Consider the following 5,157-nt stretch of genomic DNA (forward strand, 5'->3'; position numbering starts at 1 on the left):
TTTTGTGAGCTTATTCCTTCCCTGCTCTAGTGGAGCAATGGATCTCTCAGGCAGGAAGAGATATACTGAGGTAAGGTGCTTGGATGAAAAGGAAAAGCGGTATGAACACAAGATGCAAGTAGCTCAGAATTGTTGTGGCTGTCAGAGTGCAAGAGCTTGCAGGGATTGTAGCCTCTTCCCAACTGGAAAGCCAATGTTAGCTGGAATCCTCCCCGCACTTAGGCATCCTTCAGGCAGGATAGGTTTGCCTTCCAAAGCCTGTGAGGAGAGAGTTCTCTTTATGTCCCTTTATAAATAAGCACTTGCTCTGCCACTCCTCCCCTCCTCTTTCAGGTCCAGCCCATCTTCTGCTTCACCTGAAGTAGGGTGGAAAAATACCACAGTAATGGGCATGTGGGTTTCAGGTCAAATAGTTTCTAATTATTCCTTTGCAATGTTTGCTTCCAACTGAGGAACAGGTACATTATTCACCTTGTTAAAAGCAATGAGTTTCCTTCAGAGATTCACCAGCATTGACTTCCTGCAAATGATTTCCCAGTGTCTTCAAAACATGTGGCGAGGCAGAGAGGGTGTGGGCAATATTTGTCGTTTACACTCCTCTAAGTGATCTGACATGTATCTGCATGAGGCCTCTAAAAATAACATCACTATGCCATTCAGGTACCAACAGGATAGGTGCTATATGTTCAGTCAATAACTTTGGATTGTAATATCATGGGAGAAGAGTGCTCCTTTAAAAGTTTGTACTTTGACTTTTCTATTCTTGGTGTAGATTGGGTTTGTTTGCTCTGATTTTTAACCTGAGGTTGTAAAAAAAAAAAAAAAAATAAGAGAGAGGCAGCTGCTGCCCAGGGCTTTCTAAGCAAGTGCAGTTATCAGAACACGGTAATTTTTTAAGTGTTTATCTTGCATCAGTCACAAGCGCTCCAAGTGAAATACCATATGCTCTGAGAGAAGATTTATGAAACTTTTTATACCTGTATTCTGCACGTAGGTATGTATGCATGCTATGCACCCACATCTGGAAAGTCTAACAAGCAGTGTCCGTTGGTCTGCACATGCTCAGTAGGTCTCCTCATGCTCCTGACCGAGGACATATGAGGCAGTGTGGGCTGATGTCTCTTCAGTTCCTTCGTACCACTGCTGACCAGAGTCGGAATCCTGTGTCCACAGATTTCTGCAGTATTTCTGATAGAACCTGCAAATTGATTTGTAAATAGTTTTATACTTCATATCTTTTATATTAGGATAGCTAGCGTTTTACAGTATAGTTAATATAGCTCGTTTTCCCCCACACTGGGGACTCCCTGCCCATGGTCTGGGACTGTGCCCGGAATCCCGGTGTTCAAGAATTGTATCTCCTGCCATTGCACTTTCTTTGAGAGGGAGGATCACCAACACTGCCTCTATTGCTTGGGTGAGATGCATATCTATACAAAATGCAGTATTTGTTGTTCTTGAGCTTCATCTAAGGAAACATCTTATGGAGAAAGCAATATGGCCCCACACTGACCCGGGCCAGGGAGATCCCCTGTATATTGGCCCCAACAGATGAGCAGCACCCCGAGTGCCCTGAAGTATGAGCTTAGAAGCAGAGTCTGCAGCTCCTAAGCCCAAGGACTCTTCCTCCAGGGCTTCCTATGAGAGTAGGTGCACACTTACAGTTGCAAGGACAGATCCCCATCCAGGACCATCCACAAAAGACATGATCCCTCCCTGAGCCTGTCGAGTGCAGTTGAGCCTTCACGCACCAATCCTAAGGGACCAGCACCACTGAAGACCTCCAGGCTGGAGGGCAAAGGACACAAGAAGAAAGATCTACCAGTTCCATCAGTGATGCCAGCTCCAAAACACAAGGACAGACACCCACCGGTTCCATATAACAGTCCAGGTCCAGACTCATCGTCGGTACCAGCTTGCTTGTCCAAGGACCATACTACCTCCTGAGATGTGCTGGAACCATTGGTCCCAACCACAAAACCCCATAGACACCAGGACATATGGAGTCTCCCATCATCTCCAGCCCAGCCCTCCTGAGGAACATTATTACCCCCGAGGATGATACTACTTCAGCGTCTCAAAAATTGCCTCATCTCCAAGCATCAAGGAGTGCCCCAGAAACTGCACCACTATCCAAGCTGCATACCTTCCAGATGCTCAGATCTCTTTTAACAGACAACCTCAACAGGTACTTTTTTTTTGGACCATGAGTGGGAGGGAGATTCATGACTCTGTCCTGGAGAAATATTCACTAAGTGAAGTACACATCAGTGGGATCTCTTTCTGTCCCAAATGAACAGAAAACTTTCTGTGTACTGCACCCATCTATCAGAAAATCACCAAGACTTTTTCTTGCCATAGCAAAAGATCACAAGGTCAAGCAATATACCTTTCAGAGAATCTCTACTTGGATTTCTGGGTGCATCATCAAATGCTGCAGGTTAATAGACATACCTCGTCCTGACAGAGTCAGGGCACACTTTACAAGGACACAAGCTGCCTCTACAGCATCCCTGCAGGACATTCCAATACTAGACATATGCAGAGCAGCCACCTGGAGCTCAAGCAATATGTTTGCTAGACTTAAACACTAGTTCAGGCCTCTGCTGTGGATGCAATATTGGGAACTGCAGTACTGAAAACATCTTTGCTGCATACCACCCTCCAATCTGAGCAGTGCTTGACAATGACCCACATGTGGAATACACATAGGGACAAGCACTCAAAGAAGAAATGGAATTTACTTACCTGTAACTGGAAGTCCTTTGAGATATGTGGTACCCATCCGTATTTTACTATCTGCTCTCCATCCCCTCTGCTTTGGATCTTGTTGGATTCCTGGTAAGAAGAGGAATTGGAGAGGCATCAGCCTGCTCTGCCTTTTATGCTCTTATTCAGAAGCACAAGGAGACCTACTGTGCATCTGCAGGCCAACAGACACTGCTTGTTAGAATTTCTGGACTCAAGAGCATGGGGCACATGCATACCCATGTGTGGAATACAGATGAGGACCACACATCTCGAAGAACTTCCAGGTAAATTCTATTTCCCATCATTCCAAAGCAATGGTAACTTCTGTCTTTGCTGATATTTGGTGGAGGAAATAGAAATCAGGATAAAAGGTATAAAATGCTTATGTGACTTCTCACTAGGCCGGAATAACAAGAAATGACTCTTTCCCCCACTCCCCCACCCATTCTAGATTTTTTTTTAAAGTATCAAATCAAATATGGAGAAGATTCCTTTTTACTGTATTTTTTAGAAAAATACATTCCTTTCTAACTGGACTAAACTGGTCTTGCAATAAGGCTGAGTATTTCAATAATGGGCCATTTAAATGGTGTAATTCAGGAAAACTACTGAATTGCACTGTTCTGTATGCTGCTATGAACCATAATCGCTAGCATGAGTTTTGAATTATTATAGGAGATTAAAGTTGTTAATCTAAATTACTAACACTGACCCTTTACAATTATATAGGCTGTAGTCCTATTGAAATCAACAGTGAATCACTTCTTGATTTCTACAGAAGCAGGATCAAATCCATACTGTAATTAACCAGGAGCAAATTCCAAATAAAATGGGGGTCGAGTCTCTTTAATATGATGACTAATATTCTGAAACCGAAGCAGATTCCTTTTCCAGCTTCCTAATTCCTGGTTCGTATTTCCTAATTCCCTGTCCTCAGCATGATTCAACTGGCCTTTGGATCATGTGGTCAGTGGCACAAGATAAATATACAGACAGATAAATGGAAAGACTTTTATTCTAATGTTATTTATTGCCCATTTCTGCTGTTGATTTAAGTGAGAAAGGATTGGGCCCTTAATGGGAAGAGCTACAATATAAACTCTTTCGTATGTAAATAAGTAGCTGGGATTTCACAATATATATGTCATTCACAAAAGTAATGCTCTGTTCAACATCTCCAGTGAGTCCAGATCTGTAAATTAGTACACTGCAATGAAATTAGCCTATACATTGCTGAAATACACACCAGGGACTAGAGAACTACAAGCCTGGGGGACACAAACAGAACAAAATATACATAAAAACAGAGAATTGGGACTGGGAATGATGAGGGGGAAATGTACTTGCAAATTGAGAAATGGAAGTTGGGAACTAGGGGGATGCAAGGGCAAATATATCTAATTTGAAAATGATATGATGAAAACTGTGCAGATGGGCCTGCAAAATAGAAACTGTGAGCCAGGAAGAACAAAGAACAGGTGACTCAAAGTTGTAATTCAGGAACAAGTGGGAACTGGTAGATGGAAATCAGGATTTGATGTCCTTGCATATTGTGACATCCACAGATTTGCAAAGATAAAGGTCAGACTATGATTTTTAGTAATTATCCATGGTTTGGAATTTTATCTGTGCCACCCTAGCAGGTTTTGCAGGCAAAGAATAGGAGATGGAAGAAATATGTTCTATAAATTGTAATCATTCTGCCTGAGGATCAGTGTTAAAATTGTAGATTAGCCACAATATACAGCAGCAGAGCACCCAAAACATTTAAACTGAATTTATCCATGGTTTTGTACTGTATTCTTTTGTTTGGGGCTGTGGTTTTATTATTGAAATAGTTACACTGGGACACCCCCTAGTGTAGTTGCAACTATAGCAGCTTAAAGGTGACTTAGACCCATATATTTTGTTCCCTTCAATTTATAGGAATAAACTCTATTGGTATAGCTACGTTATAAGGTTACAACCTTGTAACTATTGAGATTTCCAACTGATTTAGTTAAAGCACTGCAAAAACTGTGTATAGACCAGCTTTTAGTGAAGCAGGAAACATTCTGCCAGACCATCTGCACTGCCAAATACTATTAGAATTTTGTTCCAGTTCAAGAGAAGCAAGCCACATAATCTTTAGAATCACAAAGGAAACAATTCTAGTTTTATAGAACTTATAAGAATCCATATTTAATTCCCCAGGCTATGATGAGACTGAGATGAGATAATGTAGAAAGAGGTTAGAGTTGAGACTGTTGCTTTAGAGATGCCAACCAAACGTTCACCCTCCTGTTACACATCGCGGTATTTGAGTGATGGTAGACATAGTGGTGGTGATTTTCAATAAAATTATGTCAGAGACTAGTTATAGAGATTCTGTCTTTTCATTACATGTGTATCCTGCACCTAGCACAA

Source organism: Gopherus evgoodei, chromosome 19 (assembly GCF_007399415.2).
Source record: "Gopherus evgoodei ecotype Sinaloan lineage chromosome 19, rGopEvg1_v1.p, whole genome shotgun sequence".
Taxonomy (NCBI): Eukaryota; Metazoa; Chordata; order Testudines; family Testudinidae; genus Gopherus; species Gopherus evgoodei.